Source organism: Pinus tabuliformis, chromosome 7 (genome assembly GCF_031772625.1).
Source record: "Pinus tabuliformis cultivar Carrire ecotype Pingquan chromosome 7, CPIR1, whole genome shotgun sequence".
Lineage (NCBI taxonomy): Eukaryota > Viridiplantae > Streptophyta > Pinopsida > Pinales > Pinaceae > Pinus > Pinus tabuliformis.
The window spans coordinates 970,264,720-970,285,296 of NC_142293.1; the positions used below are offsets into that span (position 1 = coordinate 970,264,720).

The window sequence follows — 20,577 nt, forward strand, 5'->3', positions numbered from 1 at the left end:
GGAAAGGTCAAATCTGTGACTTTCCCAAACGACTTGGAGTCGTTGAGAGACCTTCTTATAAGGGTCCTGAATGTTGCATGCATTGAGCTCTAGGAGCTCTGGGGGCTTGGGGTACTTACTGGAGCAACATACGACCACAAGGCGACTCACCCTCCCTGGTGGCTCTATGTACATGAGGATAAGTTCAACCTTCCCCTGTGATACCCCATGGCAACCGTGGAACAACATGATAAGTTCTCGTGTGGGCCGAGACGATTAGTTCTCCCATGGCAACTATGAAACAAGATGATTATTTCTCCTGTGGACCGGAGATGATTAGTTATCCCGTGGAAACTGTGGAACAAGATGATTAGTTCTCCTCTGGGTCGCGATGATTAGTTCTCCCGTGGAAACTATGGAACAGGATGATTAGTTCTCCTGTGGGCTGGGATGGTTAGTTCTCCCATGGCAACCGTGGAACAGGATGATTAGTTCTCCTGTGGGCCAGGATGATTAGTTCTCCCATGGAAACTGTGAAACAGGATGATTAGTTCTCCTGTGGGTCAGGATAATTAGTTCTCCTGTGGCGACTATGGGGCAGGATGATTCGTTCTCCTGTGGATAGGATAATTAGTTCTCCTGTCGAGGCATCCTACCCATGCAGTCTGGGACTCATGGGAAGTACCGCTCATCTGATCAATGAGTAGGGAAATGGGGTTAGGGACCATAGTAGTACTATTGATGGACGCATCGATGTATCTACCGTACTCCCTATGCTAGGATGACCTCCATTGATCTAGGATCAATGAAACTGATCTGGGATCAGTATGAGTGGTTTGAGACACTCTCTTGTGATATTGATCTGGGATCAATAAAACTGACTTCGGGCCAGTGAGAGTGATGTGACACTCTCTTCAGATGAAACTGACTTCGGGTCAATAGAGAATGGTATGAGACATTCTCAATCAATTCTTCTTCTTCATGGTTCAGTAGAGCAGAGCAGTGCAGGGCACTGATGGCAGAGATAGTATAGTCGGACATATGGATCAGCGGATGGTGTTCTCCATAGTTGAGAGGGAGTGTTAAAATTGGCAACGAGGGCCAAACTCCATGTGGGTCATCTTATTAATGGAAGCTGATATTTTTCTTGGATCCCTCTCATCGAGAGGTGTAGGATTGATCCAAAGATCATCCGATTCCGATAAGTATTCATGGAGATATGAATTTATTTGTGTTATGGGACATTGCGTCAAGGTAGGCCAGCAACCAAATAAACCCCACTTGTGCTCAATGTTTTAGTATAAATAGAGGTGGCCTTCAAGTCATTTTCAACACACTTGGGATCTCTTCCTCTCTACTTGTCTTTGGGTTTTATTAAGAGGATAGATTCTAAGGGATAACGCTGCCTAATCTAGAGGGTAGAAGCCGAAACTGCCGGAACAGCCACAACCGCCTAATTGCCGGGAACAGTCGGAACCACCAGAACTGCCGAGAACTGCTGGAACTGCCGGGAATAGTCAGAATTTCCGAAACTGTCGAAACTTCCGGGAAAAGCCAAAACTGCCGAAACTTTCGGGAATAGCCAGAATTGCCAGAGCTGCTGGAATTGCTAGGAATTGTTGGAACTGCCGGGAATAGCTGGAATTGCTGGAACTATCGAAACTTCCAGGAATAGCCGAACTGCCAGGAATAGCCGGAACTACCAGAAAAACCGGGAAAGTTGAGGCAGAGGGCAGACACCAGAACTATCGGGAACAATAGCCGGAATTGTCATAATTGCCGGAATTGCAGGGAACTGCCGGAATTGTTGGGATTGCTGGAACTGTCGGGAACAGCCGGAACTATAGGGAATAGCGGAATTGCCAGAACAGCCGAGAAAGCTAATGCAAAGGGCAGAAGCCGGAACTGTCGAAGCTGTCGGAACTATCGTAACTGTCGAGAATAACCAGAATTGCTAGAACTTCCAGAACTATTGGGAACAACGGAAATTGTCGAAACTACCAAAACAGCCAGAGCATCTATCTTCGAAGGAAAGCAGCATGCAAGCGACAACTAACTAACATTGGGACAGTTGTATGGTACTTATCATCAAATACACCAAGCATGCAATGTTATAGCTAGCATGCAAGGGACAGCTAGCATGCAACAACAAACATGCAAAGGACAACAAGCAAGCAAGATGTAGCCAACACATAGGTCAGTATAACAACATGGTGCAGCAATGGCACATAATGCAGTATAGTGATGGGTACAATCATGATTAATGAAGCATGACGAGATGCAGCATAGCAATGATGGGTGCAGCGCGGTGAGGTGCTGATGACGAAATGCAACACAACGATAGGTGAAGGAGTCACCTTGGAGAATTAGTTGAAGCAACATGTCTTCAACTAATCTCATGTATAATCTTTGTAGAGATGATCTTTGTTCTTATCTAAATAAGTCAAAGTGTTGACTTCTGTTGTAAACGTACTATCTCTCTCTGTTGAACTATTGAAGAACATATAAGAAGAATTGATCAAGGGTTTCCCCACATTGGGGTTTGTCCCTGGATAGCGACACATCTTGTGTCATCTTGTCTTGGCTTGTCTTCTGCGATTTATGTTTATGTTCTATCTGCAGTTTACTTTAATGCTAATGTGTTTGCTAATATGGAAAAGATATTGAGCTAACTGTGAAAATTGAAATAAAGTGCTCTAAGCATAGAACATACCTAAAACTAACAGTGTCTCTATCATACTACCTCGGGTAATAACTGGAAAATCTAGTTGGATTTTGTATCATTAGATTGTGATATAAACATCAAGTTGAATGAAAAACTACTAGATGGTCTCAACATAGATGAATTCAAAGTGAAAGCAAAGAGATTAAATTGATCGCTCTATTATAAGTCCTATTACTTGTGGGGCCTGCCCATTCAAAACGTGAAAATCACTCTCTCTGTTTCTAGGACATATTGGCTTGAGCAATAACTCTAATTAAGAGGAACACAACTAGAAAATCTATCTGGATTTTGTATCATTTACCATGATATAAGCATTAAATTGAATGGAAAACTATTAAAGGCCAGCAACGGAGGGTTAATTCATTTTTCAAAGTGAAAGCCGAGAGATTAAATGCATTTTTTACGTTTAGTTTTAATTGGTATCCAGCATTGAATCCTCCATTTTGAGTTGTTCGTCTGGTGTCACGGTCCTCTTTTCACTTAAAGCTATTTGACAAAAATGGTTTTACCATTTACAATCCTATCCTATTGATCTCTGCTCGGAAGTATACAGATCACTGTTAATTATATTCAAGCATTAATTAAGTTTATACTCTTACGTAGAGGAATTATGGCAGAGCATGGCACCTTTTGCCAATGAAACCAGCCATGCATAATTTGCTCGTCGCCTAGAAAAATAATTCATTATCTCTGTCAGTAATATAGTGAAACAGAATTTAAACCCTGAAACGTAAACACAAGTAAGCACATTAGCTGTCTCAGACACCAGCCACCTCACATCTCACGGTGAAACATTGCATTTTACAGGTGAAGTTTTATGATCCTCGAGGCTCGAGCTGAACAGAGATGACTACCGAGGGCTCCATGCCTTTGAGGTCTATTCTTGAGTTCACTCTGACGAACCTGTTTCCAATAGAAAGCCTTTCTTATGAGCACTCATGCTACTTGAAACAACATGATCAACTTGCTCACATGATTAAATAGGTATCAATGGCATAATGTACTAACTGAAGCCTCTTATTTTGTGTTAATAACACGAGGAAGCTTCTTGCGTTTGATGCTAAGTAGTTTGTCATATACAACCCACGGGAAACTTATAAAATGGGGATCGCTAGTACCATATCCTTTTAAATTTGCACGGCCCCAATAATCCGGGTGATATGTTACATGATACCAAGCTGGTGCCCTAGCACTTTGCTTGTCAGCGGAGCTGGTTACAGTGTTCTGGTAATCATCACAGCCGTTTTCAAACCACCCCCTCGTTTCATTTCTGAGAGACCTTACCGCATACCTGATGGTTTCCTTTAGATCTCCATGCTTCCATTTACCATGAACTATTGGCAAAGTTATGATGTTTCCACTGGTAATTTCTGCTTCAGTTTTGACCCCATAATAATCCATCAATGATGCCAACTTACAGTCATACCAATTTTTGTGCACCAGGGCTTCACTTAGGTAGATTTTAAATCCCTCCACCTCCAAATCATTATCATATGCCTTTTGAGCATCTTCCTCTGTAAATGAGCTTATACAAAGAGTCTCTGATGCTAAGTCTTTCACAGACCTGTAAAGTCTACCAAGCACACGTTTTGATTCATATGTTGGCTTATCCTCTTTCTCCATGAAATCAGGATACTCTTTTGGGTGTAAATGGGCAGGAACCTGCGCAGGAATACCAGTTTTTGCAAAATCAACTGCTTTTGAAAATAGCTTAGCTAATTGTAGACAACTTGCACTCCGAGCCATACGCGGCTCTTTGTCAGCAAATGCAGAATGAGAATTGGCTATAATTCCCAAGCTGTCATTCACCATATAATTCACAAAATACTCTTGAATCTCCTGCACCATAAAACAAAATCATATAAGATAATGCACGGATCAGATCTCGTGTTTAAGTTTTAAACAAACCAAACAAAAGAAGGCCCACAATCTCTTTTCATATAATCATTGGTTTAATTAATATGATCGCAAATAAAGAAAAAATCATAATCACAGAGAAACAACTATGTGAACCATTCATTTTTCCAGATAAGTGCGGTAATATTCTCCTCTTAACCGTACAAAACATTAAACCAAACAATGTACCAGGATTCATATGTTTAAATGAGATGTGGTCAATGGGATTAGTAATATATCAGCGATAAGTGCCTAAAGCATCCCAAATTTTAGTAAAATAATGATAAACATCTTTTGATTAGATTGTATGTCTATAATTTCGAGAGTTACTTCCATTGATCAAGTCCCGTTAATAAAGTCCCTATGGTTAAAGCACTTTTACTATTAACATGTCCACTTTTACTATTAACATGTCCAACATGCAGGTACATCCATGTAAAAATTTTAGAATTATTTTCGCCTTCCACCAACAAAATACAAATTGCATATACCCACGTATCAGCTATTCCTTAATCGTCAAATTGAATATACCCACGTATCAGCTATTCCTTAATCGTCACATTATGATCCAATACTTTCAGTGGCTCAGAAACATGTTGCATTGGTGAGTCCTGTTGGGGTGGAACGAGTGACTCATCCCAACTTACGAAATAAACGTCACCATCCAAATCACTACCAGAGCACTCATCCGGGTGGGGCCTGCATTTTCAAAATTACAACTTTTTAACGATATTCCAAAAACTAATAAATTTTATATCCCTGCATAGGCTTTCAATATATATTAGTCGATGTTCCTTCAAACATCTGGGAAATGATGTTACGCATTGGAAAAGCAATAAATTTTGCATCATACTTCAAACCTTGTTCCCCTAAGTATGACGGTGAACTTAAACGCTGAGAATATGTGTCACGCGGGCCAGAACCAGTGATGAGTTACATACACCAAAGTTTTGACTTTTCATACCACCTTATAATGGGAACAAAGAGAGAATTTATAAGGCTTAAAAGCTTTTTGTTTGCTGGACTGATCCAGGTGGATATTGGTGGCCACCTGCCAAGTCCATTGGACCCCCACCATTGTTCTTCTCAGCATTTTCAGTGTCCTTAATTGTAGCACAACTTACTATTTTTAGCAGTTTTTCCGGTCCTGAACTTCCGGAGCCGTTTTGAGGCCCTAAACGACGTTTTTTTGGGGAATCCAGGGGCAACATGTGTCATGGAATGGACCAATGTTGCCCGTTCCAACAATGATAGTGCTCGGATAGATCTTTCTAACGAGCTATTGTATGCGTCAAACGGAGATCGTATGCCAAAGTTACGACCCCGGGAAGTTGATGTACCAACTTACCCCAAACGGGCCCCATAGTTTGGCGTTTCATCTTCTAGGGTTAGGTTTTGGAATGTTAAGGGTTTTTCCACTGTTTCTCAACAATAAATAGGCCTTCGAGCCTCATTGTAAGACAGTTCAGAGGCATGTAGCCATCACATCTCTTCTCAGAGATAAGCTACCATCGCCCTAGCTGGTTTATTTCCATTTCTGGTTGTAAGCATATTTCAGTATTTTCCATTAATGAAATGAAGTATTATTTCCGCTGCATCTTTGTGTATCTGGTTATCTCTGTAATTTGTTGCGTTCCTGTTTAAATCCGGATCAGTGGTATCAGTGCGGTCTGCTTTTTCTCTGTTTTTCTTTGCATGTCCCCAACAAGGTCGGATATAAGGAGTTAGGGCTTGAACTGGTTGAACCTTTGCAAGACCAGCCTCGCAAATCCCGACGGCTCCCATGGTGGATGAGAAGAAAGACGAGGGGGCAGGAGATCCCATCAAAATCTTGCTCGAAGAAGCCCTCGAGCAACAATGGAACGCAATGATGGACAACTTTTCCCAGATCCTTCAGCGGCTACCCAGAAGCAACGCATCGGCTTCCAGCGGCTACTCTGGAAACGCCACACCCTTTAAGGTACAAGTTAATTTTGAAATCCCCATATTCGAGGGTCAGATAGACGCAGATGCCGTAGATAAATGGTTAAATCTGTAGAGGGTTATTTTTCTGTTCATGAATTTTCGAGTCGGGAAAAAATTGTTTTTGCTCTTCTCAAAGCAGCCCCCCATGTCAAGGACTGGTGGGAAACCTACTGCGAGCAGAAGGATGAAAGCACTGGCTCACTATTTTCAGCCGCACCCACCTGGGATTCGTTCCGGATGCCATCAAGGAGCAGTACTACCCTGTTGGAAGCTATGAGGATGAATACATAAAGTGGACCACGCTGCGGCAAGGAAGGGACCAAGACGTGCCGGAGTTCACCAATCTTTTCCATACCCTTCGCACAAAGTTGGGTATCAAGGATTCAGAGCAACATTTGATACTCAAATACCGTGGCTGCCTGCACAAGTACATCCAGGAAGAAATACAATTCCTAAACATCTCCTCGCTCGGCGCAGCATACCGATATGCCGTCAAGGTCGAGTAGAAGTTTAAACAAAAGAAGCGATACTTTGGATCTGCGAATCAAAAAGCAGGGAAAGGTGCCCCTAAACCACAGAACAAAGGACAAAGCCAAGGCGGGACAGCCCAAGACAACCAGCCGAAGCTGCAAGCAAAGAACAGCGCCGCGAAGCCGAGAAAGGACACTGGAAAATGGTGCGAGTTCTATAAGAGCTCCACTCACAACACAAGTGAGTGTCGGGCCAAGCAGTCACTGGTGGCTGAGCTAAAGGTTTCAGAATCAGATGCATGTTCCGACTCTGAGTCAGAACCCGATAAGGGGAATGAAAAAGGGAAGCAGATCATTGATGCGGATCCCAGCGCCACTGTTGCGACCGCAAAGATCCAGAAAAATGAACCCGAAGATCCAGAGGAGGAGGAGTGTCTCTTCCACTCCCAGATGTGGATAAAGGGCTCCCCAATACAGTTCATTGTTGATAGCGGGAGTCAAAAGAACCTCATTTCGACAGAGGTCGTGAAGCGGTTGGGCTTACCGACCACAGCACATCCACAACCATACACCATTAGGTGGCTTCACCAAGGACGAGATCTTCGCGTGAGCCAACAGTGTCGCCTTCCATACAACATCAAGCCCTTCACGGATGAGGTATTGTGTGACATTGCTCCCCTTGAAGTTTGTGATGTATTACTAGGACAACCATACTTGTGGAAGCGACATGTTGTGTATGAATCAAGGCCCCGTGCTGTTATTATTACATTGGAAAATAAGTTGTACAGGATACCAGAGGTAGCACCACCTACCGCCATCTCTTTGATTACTGCAAAACAATGCAGTAAGATCATTTCCAAAACCAGGAAATTTGTTTTCCTGATGATACGCTCTCAAGGAAAGAAGAAGACAGTGGCCGCGGCCTCCAGACGGGGTCCCTCTGCACGACAACTACAGATGGACAAGGTTGTGGAGGAGTACGAGGACATCTTCACCTCCCCGGCAGGGGTTCCTCTGCACTGTCAAGTCAAGCACTCCATCGATCTGACCCCAGGTGCGCCGCTACCCAATGGACCAATTTATCGGTGCTCCGTTCTGGAGAACGATGAAATCAAGAGGCAGATTCAGGAGCTCCTGCGAAAGGTCACATTCGTCCGAGTTCATCACCCTGTGGGAGCCCGATCGTGTTGGTACAGAAGAAGGATGGGACGTGGAGACTCTGTATTGACTATCGGGCGCTGAACAAGATCACTGTCCGTAATAGGTACCCGATCCCGCGGATTGATGACCTCCTAGACCAACTAAAGGGGGCGAAATATTTCAGCAAGATCGATCTGAAGTCAGGATATCACCAGGTACCAATCGAACCCTCTAATGTGTGGAAGACTGCCTTCAAATCCAAGGAGGGCCTCTTCGAATGGTTGGTTATGCTTTTCGGATTGACGAATGCTCCTGCAACCTTCATGAGGCTAATGGATGACATCTTGCGGCCATTCACCAACTCCTTTGTAGTAGAATACTTGGATGACATTCTGATCTTCAGCCAGAGTTGGGAAGAGCACCTCCACCACATCCAACAGGTTCTCCAAACACTGCGGCAACACAAGCTATGTGCCAATTTGGGGAAATGCACTTTTGGCATGACCCAGGTTCAGTATCTGGGATACATCATTGATGAACAGGGGGTGCATGTCGATCCAGCCAAGATCCAAGTCATTCGGGTTGGCCCTCTCCAACCACTCTAACAGAGCTCCGCAGCTTTCTAGGTCTTGCCAACTTCTACCGCAGATTTGTGTTGGGGTTTTCTCATATTTCTTGGCCCTTGAGTCGAGTCACCAAAGGAGGGGCGAAAGCAAAATTCTTTTGGTCTGAATCTCAACAGAAGGCATTCATGGAGTTGAAGGATCGCCTCTGCACGGCACCAGTGCTCGCGTTACCAGATTTACAACAACCATTTGAGGTTGAGACAGATGCCTCTGACTATGCTATTGGGGCAGTCCTTACTCAACATGGACATCCAGTGGCATATCACAGTGAAACACTTTCAGACACAGTCCGGAAGTACCCCACTTATGATAAAGAGATGTATTCCATTGTACAGGCGTCCTGTCGACAATGGAAGCATTACATTTTGGGGAAGGAAACGGTCATCCACACAGACCACCGACCCCTGCAGTTCATACAGACCCAAGGGAAATTGCAGAATGATCGCCATCAAAAGTGGTCTACATACTTGCAACAGTTCCACTTGAATATCAAGTATAAGAAGGGCAGCACCAATAATGTTGCAGATTGCCTCAGTCGACCACCGATCATGGCGTTAACCACCGTGCTCAACTCTTGTGGGCACGAGACTTCTGATTGGCCACTTCTCTACAAAAGCGACCCAGAATTCGGCCACACATACCTGACACTCTTGGAGGGTCGGCATGTTCCAGATTTTCACCTTCAGGATGCCCTATTATGCCACCTCGGTCACCTTTGTGTCCTTCAAGCGAGCGTGCCAAGATGATTTGGGAAGCCCACTACAGTTGGGCTGCTGGGCATTTCGGGGTCGAGAAAACAGTGGCAGTTCTGCAAAATTATTTCTATTGGCCGAATCTTCGACAGGATGTTGGAAAGTACATCAGATCATGTACTGCCTGTGCCATTGCCAAACCGACCATTAAGAAGCACGGCCTCTATACCCCGTTGCCTACCCCAAGTCGACCTTGGGAATCCATCTCCATGGATTACATGTCAGGCCTTCCTTCCACCAAGCATGGAAATGACTGTGTTTTTGTGGTCGTCGACAGGTTCTCGAAGATGGCCATTATGGTGGCCTGCAAGAAGAATATCACAGCAGAAGCCACTGCTAAACTCTTCTTTGAACGAGTGTGGGTGCACTTTGGGATCCCACAGTCTATCATCTCAGATCGGGACAGTCGGTTTCTCAGCACATTTTGGTCCAGTCTCTGGTCAATGCTGGACACGAAACTCACGAAGTCCACAGCCTTCCATCCTCAAACTGATGGCCAGACAGAGGTTGTCAATAGGATGATTGTGCACATTCTGCGCATGTATAACTCAAAGCATCCACGCACATGGGACGAGAGCCTCCCCTATGTTCAGCACAGCTACAACCGAGCTTTTCACAGCTCCACTGGCCATAGCCCTTTTCAGGTGGGTTTGGGATTCCAGCCACTATGCCCCATTGATGTGGCCATGCCACTTGCAGCTACTCACATAAATTCAGCTCATGTCCAGTCCGAAACAGATAAGGCCACCAGCTTCATTGAGCGCATCCAACACATTCGCCAGCAGGTCCATGACATTCTTGAGAAATCAAATGCCAAGTACAAGCAGCGACATGATCAACATCGGGTGCCACACAAGTTTCAGGTGGGTGACAAAGTCTGGTTTCATTTGCAAAAGGAACGCCTTACTGGAGCCTATCGGAAATTGAGACCACTCCGATATGGTCCTTACACCATTACTAAGGCTATGGGAGACAATGCCTTTGAGCTCGGCATTCCCCCATTCCTTGTCCTGCACCCAGTGTTCAATGTGGACCGCCTTCGGCCATACTTTCCACCATTGCTAGACACATCCGACATTGCAGAACAGCTCAAACCCACAGAATTAAATGCAGATTGCATGGAACAAGCTGCAACTGATCGGATCATGGACACGCAGATCAAGAACACTTGCCAACAGAATATCCAACTGTATCGAGTTGTCAAAGCAGGCCAACTCCTTCAGCAGGGCAAGTGGCTCACCAGGGAACAAGTTCAGCAAAAGTTTCCTCATCTCATGGAGGAACTCAACGCAATGGGGACCATTGCTTCTTAAGGGGGGAGGAATGATCTAGGTGGATATTGGTGGCCACCTACCAAGTCCACCTGGACCCCCACCATTGTTCTTCTCAGCATTTTCAGTTTCCTTAATTGTAGCACAACTTACTATTTTTAGCAGTTTTTCGGGTCCTGAACTTCCGGAGCCGTTTTGAAGCCCTAAACGACGTTTTTTTGGGGAATCCGGGGGCAACATGGGTCATGGAATAGACCAATGTTGTCCGTTCCAACAATGATAGTGCTCGGATAGATCTTTCTAACGAGCTATTGTATGCGTCAAACGGAGATCGTATGCCAAAGTTACGACCCCGGGAAGTTGATGTACCAACTTACCCCAAACGGGGCCCCATAGTTTGGCGTTTCATCTTCTAGGGTTAGGTTTTGGAATGTTAAGGGTTTTTCCACTGTTTCTCAACAATAAATAGGCCTTCGAGCCTCATTGTAAAACAGTTCAGAGACATGTAGCCATCACATCTCTTCTCAGAGATAAACTACCGTCGCCCTAGCTGGTTTATTTCCATTTCTGGTTGTAAGCATATTTCAATATTTTCCATTAATGAAATGAAGTATTATTTCCGCTGCATCTTTGTATATATAGTTATCTCTGTAATTTGTTGCGTTCCGGTTTAAATCCGGATCATGGACAAAAGAGGTTTGGCCAAGCATGTCACAAAGCAAACTGATTAATTCTTGGCAAAGGATGGACAGCTGTGCATTTCATTCATCACATTGAAGCCTATCTTTATCGTGAACTTCCTTGTGGAGAGACCTATTGTTTGAGGCAGATGTGAGTCCAGGATACTAACAAAGGTTCTGTGAAACCACATACCTAGAAAACTTGAAAGGAAAGAGGCCAGATATACTAGAGTTTCAATCCAAAATCATGATGAGATATAGACTTATATTACAAGTTACAACATAGTCACACTTGGTCAGTTCATAAAAACAAGAGGTAATCCGCACAGTAGGTTTCACATCTGGTGAGAGTTGTAAAAATGGATTTTCGGCAAAACCAAAAAATAAACAGATGCAGAATGAAGTGTGGAAATAAAGAGTAAAAAATAAGACATGTTTGGCTAGTCCCAGGGTAAATCTAGATTATTTATTTAGAAACACTAACTTGTCAACCTAGTTCTATAGATACTCACTTTTCATGTTTTTTCTATTCAAGCTGGAAGAATATGAAATGCCATATTTCAAAAAGAGTTTCCTTCAATTTCATTTTAATGTACAAAATTCTTACAGATTTGAGAAATGATTGTACCATTATCCAGCTCCAAACATATCCATGACGATTGTCCTATGCTGGAAAATCTTGTAAAATATGTGGTTTGAATCCATTGAAAATCAGGGTCATCCGTTTCCAAATTACTTTCGCCATCACCATAATTTCAGCCCAAAGGTACCTCCTTTTTCTGATAAATCCTTGGAACACTCTGCATCTGTCGTATGCAATCCTAATAAGCCAATCCTTTAATTCGTTGATCCCTCAAGCACTTGGAAAGATTCAAACTCTTGTTTGTTCTTAATTTAAAAGATAAAATATTATAGACATTTCAAAATGCCTCTGGTCTTAATCCTTCTATTTCCATCATAGAATTCATAGGATAAATCTCTACTTCAGAGAAAATCAGTGTGGATGGGTATCTGTACAAAGTTACTTCTAAATTAATGTTTGATCAAATAGTCTGATCAGTGGGTATTAAAAGGTATTTTAAAAGCCTTTTGTTTGCTGGACAAGAGAGGTTTTAACTTTTGCCAGGCATGTCACAAAGAAAATTGATTATTTCATTTCAAAGGATGGACATCTGTGTATTTTATTAATCAAATTGTAGCCAATCTCTATCGTGCACTTCCTCGTGTAGAGAGCTATTGTTTGAGGCAGATGTGAGTCCATGATACAGACAAAGGTTCTGTGAAACCACATACCTAGAAAACATGAGTAGAAAGAGGCCTGATATACTAGAGTTTCAATCCAAATTCTTGACGTGATATAGAGTCATATTACAACATAGACACCCTTGATCAGTTCGTAAAAACAAGGGGTGATCCGCACAGTAGGTTTCACATCTGTTGACAGTTGTAAAAGTGGGTTTTCGGTAAAACCAAGGAAATAAACAGAAACAGAATGGAATGTGGAAATAAAGAGTAAAAAAATACATTCTTGGCTAGTCCCAGAGTAGATCTAGATTAGTTATTTAGAAACACTAACTTGTCAACCTAGTTTTATAGACCTTCATTTTTCATGTCTTTTCTCTTCAAACTCAGATATAATATTACAGAAGTAGGGCCATGCAGGAAATTTGGTTTCTGCGAGATGCCATACAATATATACAATGATGCTCCTAGCAGGTTTGGAGGCAACAGATGTATTGCTGCAGGAACCACAGAAGAATGCCCACAGCCAAAAAACTTTAAGGTTAAGTGGAAAGCTAAAGATTGAGAATGAAGCAAAACATCAGGCATCTTTTGTCCTTACCTTTTGCCTTGTTGTGGGAAAACTAAGCAATCAACCATATGCTGGAGTCCATGTATATTAACAGCTCTCAAGATTCTTATATCACCTGGATGAAGACATGGGTTTTTGGCAACAACCACTTTTCCTTGAATTACGGAAGTCAACTGATCAAGCCCATTTTGCCCAAATTGAGAAAGTCCAGCATCATGGTATTGCTTATCTCCTGGTGCATGAGAAACTTGAACAAATACTTCACCATATTTTAATGTTCGGGTTTCATCAAGGCATCCCATCAAGCATCTTCCCTTCGGCACAAATATTCGTGCCTTTCTTCTTAATTCCAGTAGTTTGCATAATCGAAATGATTGTAGGATCATTGAAAGATAAGGTTCAGAGTCTGGGGAATAGCCACAGGAAAGCATATCTATAACAGCCTTGTGACTGTCACCGGAAAACATAATTTGTAGGACTTCAAGAGCCATCTCCCGATTAGTTAAGAGTTCATCTAGATGTGTAATTGCCTGCTGCTGTAGAGTTTCAAAGCTCCGATCTTCAACTCCTAATGTAGATAATAGTGCAATGATTTGACGATTCAAGAAACAAGGACGAAATCTTGTCCAAGAAAGAACTTCGAGATTAGTATTATTCGAATGATGCTTCCACATACTTAGCCGAGAGAGAGCTTGTCAACTGATGTCGGGTCAACTGCTACAACACCTTTGTAACCACCGTACCTTATTTGAAAAGCAGATGGTATTCGCTTGCTATTCTTTTCACATCCACACTTCAAAGCCACAAGCTCTGCCAAGGGCTGGGACAGTTTCCCTATTCCATCTGAAAAATTATATGTTCTGTTACCATTACGGACTTGGATATCTGGAATGATTCTAATTTCATCACCATGTATGTGCAGAGTTTCTATGGAAGAACTAAAGGATTGCCCCATTCTTGCTGCACATTTTGCAACATTTCTGATAGAAGAAAAATTACCCATCCATTGACGGATATTATCTACATTAACAATGCCGTTTGAAGCAAACATCCATACAGAATTTTCTCGCAGTTGGCTTGATGAGAAAGCCAAAAATTCAAACCTTTTATTGCCTATCGCAATGCCATCTCTTATGATCCGAAGAATCCGTCTGTATAGTTTTGTCCGCTTCTGGGAACCTCTGTTATCCATTCTTAGAGACAAATCATTTGAAAGGAGTCTGCCCAGGTTCTCATCAACGAAGGAAACACGAAGAAAGTCATTGATATACTCTGCATAATGCCGTGTCACACGGTTTGAAATATTGACTTCAGGTCCAAAGAAGTATACTTTCAAAGGGGTTACTTGTACTCTGTTGACATACATCAGGCTACTATCTATTTGGGCAGAAATGGCGGCAGAATTTGGGCATCTATTTGATCTCGTGATATGATCAAATTGTTTACGAAGCCATTGTGTTGGTTCATAACAAGTATTCCTCAAACAGCTAAGATCTGACAAAGCCAAATGTATATGAGCAAGTGGTCTTTTAGTAGCCGGTTGCAGCAAACTGAAAAACTCCTTGTGAAGGGAAGGCCCACTTAAGAAACCAAATTGAACAAGTGAATTGATTTTGAACATAATTTCATAAGGCAACTGAATACCATCAGGAGGACTAATAATCGGCACCAAATTCAAGCTGGCAGAATATGAAATGCCATATTTCAAAACGAGTTTTTCTTCAATTTTATTGTAATGTGCAAAATTCTCACAGATTTGAGAAATGATTGTATCATTATCCAACTCCAAACATATCCATGACGATTGTCCTATATGGGAAAGTACTGTAAAATCTGTGGTTCGAATCCACTGAAAATCGGGGTCATCCTTTTCCAAATCACTTTCGGCATCACTATAATTTGAACCCAAAGGTAATACCTGTTTCTGATAAATCTTTGGAGCACTCTGCATCTGTCAAATGAAATCATGATAAGCATTCAATTCATTGATCCTTTAATCACTTGGAAAGATTCAAACTCTTCTTTGTTCTAATTTAAAAGATAAAATGCTATAGACATTTCAAAGAAATGCCCCTGGTTTTAATCTAAGTTTTCCATTTCCATCCTAGAATTAATAGGATGAATCTCTACTCAAGAAAAAATCAGTGTGTTGAACTCCAAGCTTTCAATGGATCAATATAAAATATATGAAGCACATAAGATATTAGGCATTCTATGTTTTATACAAATATACAATGTTATAGTAAAGAGTTGTATACAAATAAACAATGCTATAGTAGGCCAATATTAGTTCATTTTTCCTAAACTAAATATTTGTCTCTTTTCTCGTGCATGCTTTACTGATTCTCAATCAACTTGACCCATATAAACATACCGCTCTTAAGTATATTTTCCCAGCATCTAATGACCCTTGAGGTAATTGACTTTATGCGATTTAAGCTAATTATATTTTCTCCTTTCAGTTCTGTTTCTACATGGCCAGACGTTGATGGCTGCATCACTTCCAATTCACTTTTCTGCAAAGTGCAGCAACTTCTTGTTGTATTTTTCAAATAGTTTGATTATCTCAAGCGAAAAAATATTTGATCAATTTTGGACTCGATCTTCCATAATGTATAAAGATAGGTGCTTCTATCCCTTATTCTAAATCAGATCAGCCATTACTGCTAGAAGAATCTTGTGTTCCGAACTTCTGAGAGATTTCAGAAATCTTTGCTAGAAGAATCTTGTATTTAGAAAGATTACACAAATCAGGTGCAGGTGAGACAAAGAAATGTAGTGTTCGGATAGGGGATACTAGCAGAAATCAATGAATTCATATGTAACTCAAGACTTGAAACTACTAAGTTCTGGCACTCGGTTGGACCAAACTGAACAACAGTAAAAAGACCAAGAGCTGAATCAGGAGAATAGGAACATCAATATCGGACCCTCATAGGCAGTTACATAAAGGATAAGATCATTTTGAGGAGTTCAAGTTAGCCTATAAGGTCATAAATTTGTCCAAATTGATATATGAAAGAATCCCAGCATCATATTTCATTGTGATTTATTAAGCATCACGCAAAAGAGATCAATCAACTCTGTAAGAGTGTCTGCCATCCATAGTTACCAGATTCTGCCGAATCAGACCCAATAATTGACAACATAAGGATTGGGTTATGAATTAGTCTTTGAGAATTTTCTTCCTTGAAAAATCTTTAATGTAGGGTGGTGCAAGGATTAGTGGAAAATCATTAAGGGAATGTGGCAGTTGACGGTTAACTGCCGATGATTCTACTGTTTCTTACATCTTTATCAAGCAACCAATGATTAACTATATCCATTGAGCTATTGGCTATAACATTTTTATAATGAAAATCATGTAACCACATTAATGAATAAAAAAACTATGTGCAAGTGTCAGTCACTAATGGCTTCTTTTCACTCAACCCTGTAATGGATTATTTATGATTCAGAGTCTAAAGCCAATTGAGTAGATGTTTTTTGTTTGAAAGTCTGACATGACGAAGCTTAGAGCAGACTTATATGTAATTCTCTATTTATTAAGGACTTGCATTTTCATTCTGCATTGGGAGGTCTAAAACCATAAAAGATGTCTTAAATCAATGTCACCACTGTTCTATCAGCATATCACATCAGTGGGTATTGTTTAAGGCAATTCAGAGCAAGGCGTGCACGTGGACATTCTCACTGGGTGGGGCTTCTCAATTGGTAAGAAGCAAAGCAAATCACTGTTCCATCAGCAGATATCATTAGGAAATTAATGTGAAAACTAAGGGCTAGAAGGTTCGACTCAGTGCTTATTAGCGACCCACATTCTTGATGTAATATAATGCGAAATATATGTAGTGCAGGGGCCAATGCAGGAGAAGAAACCTCACCTGGAGCAAAAGAGCCTTGGTCCTTCCTTTCACATCCTGCAGATTGATTTCCGCATTCCGCAGATTGATTTCCGAGTTATCTGTGAAGGAAAGCTCCAGCTTGTAGTCATAAGGTCCAATAAGATAAAGAATAATCGTCCTGATATCAAATCCAAACTCAGCGAATACATGGAACTCGTTGGAAGAAGTTTGGTAACCCATGTGCAACTTCACTCCTTGAAGACAAGAGGGCGTGCATTTAGGGCGGGACACAATGTCCTTATTCATGAAATTAACTTCAAGGATGCGTCTAGTATAAAATTGAAGCTTGCCAGATTTAGCCAATTCATATATGTTCATTGCCATTCTTGCATCCTCAAACTGCACAATGGCAAATGTTTGGGGTTGCCCATCCTGCACGCAGAAACGCAGCCTTCTTTGAGGATTTCCTTGAGATACTGAAGCAGCAACATCTTTATTGAGCAGTTACTGGATACTTCGGGCAATCTTGAAATCCGTATGGTCCGACCACCGAACATTGCTGAACCTGGAGGGAAATGAGGTGTGTTTGGGAATTATATATGCAGTGTCTATATAGAAGCTCCCACAGTGTTAGTAGTTGTCTTGCAAGCTTTGCAATGGGATCCCGATTCCCTGTCCATTATCATGGACGGTGTTTACGTATAGTTCAGAAATGTTCGTGCCATCCACATTTTGTTCGCCCACATAAAACGCGCGACGATATGATTGGTGAGATTTATTCCATGTTATGTCCACTTTTAAACTACGTGGCCTGCAAAGATATCTTCACGGGCGTGATTAAATGGAGTCATTCATAATGGCATTGACAGGATTGAGGTGCCTTGAACTTCTGGAGTGGAACGAGCGCGGTATACTTTACAACCGAACTGCTTTATTGTTAGCGACCTCAAGGACTGCTGTAATTTCTTGTTCAAAATGTAATTTAACAGTAATTTAACGGTATTTTCCTGGATTTGGAAATGGTCGCAAAATTTTATGTTTTTTTAAATACAAAGGAAATTTTGTTTTTATTTGGTTTAAAATGTGTTTTTCAATCTTGAATTTTTAATTTTTTTAATTTTTGAGATTATGTAGATCCGACAGAGAAAATTTGTAATTTCAGTACATTTATTTTTATTAACATTTCATAAAATTGTTTATTATTATTATTATTAATTTATTTTAAATAAATTTTTAAGATTGAGTTACGGGTTCAGAGCATGTGTTTTTTCTGAAGAGTTATAAGTTGAAAACTATAGGGATAAAATATATATACCTTTTTAGACATACTATTCAAACAGAGGTGAGTCCTTTATCCCACAAACAAGGGGGTCTCATACACCAATATAGTGTCTGGTTTGGCCATGAACTTAAAATTAGAATATATATATATATATATATATATATATAGCTTTCAAGGGATTGTTTATTTGATCAAGTTTCAGATGTTAAGTACTTTGCCAATTGGGAAATTGGGTCAAACTCGTGAGCGCCATTTTGAGATATTTTTGAAAGAAAATTAAGTTCCTAAAATATTTTTTTATTTAAAAATACAATTTAAATAATGTTAAATTATTTTAAACAATAATTAGTGAACAAAATTTTAAATATATTCTCCGATAATTGAAATATAAATTTTGAAGAAAAAATATTTATTATTATTATTTTAACATTTCTTATTAATTTTTAAAATATTTTTAAATTTTGAAATGATTATGCTTAATTCTTTTTGGAAAGATTTTATATCATAAATAATATATTTTTTTTGTAATTATGTTGAGAAGTGATCTAGGCGATATCATTTATTGGATGGAAGAACAATCTACTCACAATGGGATGTTATCACTATGTGAAGTTCTAGCTTGAACACTCTTTGAGATAGTTTAATTCCCTATATATATTGTTTAAGAACTAGCTTAGATCCATCTTAACTCCGGACCTACCAAGCATTAAGAGAGATCAAATCTGTCTTGAGATAAAAACCTCTTTTAAAGTACAAAGAAATTTGATTCCTCTCAATACTTGGTAAATCTAAACTAATTTATATTTTCAAATTAAAAAAATAAATTATTTTGAAAATAATCAACAATACATATATAAAAAAAAAAACCATATAATATTTAACAAAAATTAATATTTATTTATTCATACTCATAATGATCTTGTTCTCAGCCAAAAATAAAATATATGGCAACTATCTTCCATTTGTGAAAACTTAGATTCACAGATTAACCACAAACTGTGGAAGCTGAGATTCATAATTTAACTACAAACTGTAAGAATAATTATCTACCCTTAACATTCTATCAGCCAAATGGTTCTCCAGATTTGAAAATAATGTAAAAACTAAATATGCAAAATATTTTTCAAAAGCATCAAATAATTTTACACATTTCAAATGAAAATAAAGTAAAAACTAAATATACAAAATATTTTTACAAAAACATCAAATAATTTTATACATTTCAATAATAATTTATTTTATATAAACTCTTTTGCTAACCGCACCTAACGAATTTACATTATAAAAGAAACCAGAATGAACAGTAGGGGGTCACAGACATTAGTTTACCTTGGAAGGTTGCCTTCCCAACTCCACCCATAATCACAGTCACGCTCATGACGCCCTGAAATTTTGACATATCCTCCGTTTTCTCATTCTTCTGATCTCTATTATCAACAACTTGTGATCGATTTTTTTCTCGACTTCCTCTCTTGAACTTTTTCATGACTAAATTAATGTACTTTCAAGTAAGAGATGAATTAAGATTTTTTAATATTTTATTTGTAAGATTTAAAAAAATAAAGTGTTTTTGAGTTATCATGGTTTTGTTAATTTAACGGGTTAAGAAATTTGATAATGTAAAAACACAATCCAAGATATATCATTTAAGCTTAAAATAATAAATCAATATTTTAAATTATTTAAAAATAAAATAAAATTTAACGTCTAATATCTTGAAATTAATAAATTTAAGTATTCAAAATTACATAAATCAATTAAAAGTTATAGAAATCTATAATTTTTTTTGACTTAGTCAAAGTTATAAACATTTATAGTTTTTAAATTGTGTAATTTTAAAGGTATACTCTAATTGATAAGTTAATTAATTTTTTTCTTGGAATCTGAAGATACAATTTTTAGAGATATTGTGTGTGATGTCTCTCATATGTGTAAATATTTATTTACTGCATACTTTTACAAACTAGGAACTAATTAAGTTTATAAAGATTTAGTTAATTTTCGTTTAAATATCTGAAAAATGGAATGCCAGAATAAAGGCAGTAATTACTTAATTTAAAATGAAATATCTGATGTATGATAGTTTGGATTCTCAATAAACAGTTGCGCTTGGCAGTTACCCAACCCTAACTG

At 39.7% G+C, this 20,577-nt stretch overlaps 1 pseudogene; it reads right to left on the reverse strand.

The window, feature by feature from the left end:
• Positions 1-3,414: 3,414 nt before the first annotated feature.
• Positions 3,415-19,930, reverse strand: LOC149250844 (putative RNA-dependent RNA polymerase 1; annotated as a pseudogene).
• Positions 19,931-20,577: the final 647 nt, after the last annotated feature.